This window comes from Pteropus vampyrus, unplaced genomic scaffold, assembly GCF_000151845.1.
Source record: "Pteropus vampyrus isolate Shadow unplaced genomic scaffold, Pvam_2.0 Scaffold38, whole genome shotgun sequence".
NCBI lineage: Eukaryota > Metazoa > Chordata > Mammalia > Chiroptera > Pteropodidae > Pteropus > Pteropus vampyrus.
Genome location: NW_011888819.1, coordinates 1,913,025 through 1,913,736, shown reverse-complemented (window position 1 = coordinate 1,913,736; position 712 = coordinate 1,913,025).

Below are 712 nucleotides of genomic sequence, written 5' to 3'. Positions count from 1 at the left end.
AGGGGCTGACAGACACCATCCCCTCCACATGTGAGAGGGTGGACAAAAGAGGCCCCAGCTCACTGCCAGACTGCAGGGTGGAGGAAAACGCAGTATCTTTCTATGGCCCCCATTCTATCTAAAGTAGGAAACTCGATGCTGCGGTAAATCATCATTACTATCTCTGGTCCCCAGGACAGGCTAGAGGTCAAGGACGCAGCCGCAGACCCAAGGAAAGGGAAGATGCACAGTTGCATTTCCCCATTTCAGGCAAACGGGGTGTGGCAGTTGAGCACCTTGCCCGAAGCTGATTCCTGTCCTAGAAACCCTGAGCATGGACACTCCCTGTGCTGCTGTCCACCTAAAATGCTGCCCAGGCCTGGAGGACGCCACCTCCTCACACTCCAAAATTAAAGACCGCGAACACTTTTCAGGTCTCAGAAATGAAACCTCAACTTCCAGATGTTTTACTTCCAATTATATTTTCCTGAACATTCAATATGAAAATAAAACAGGGGCTGTTTATAGTCGTTCAATCATAGGATTCAATTCTCCAGAGTTCTGTTCATCCTAATATATGACTTCTGACAATCTCTGTTACAATACAAAAAAAATTTAAATATTTTACCAGTGGCGATATCTAATACGTAATTTTATTAATATACCATTTTCAGATGAATTCGAGGTTTCACATCTACTGGTTTCACATCTACTAGAATGACTAATATTTATT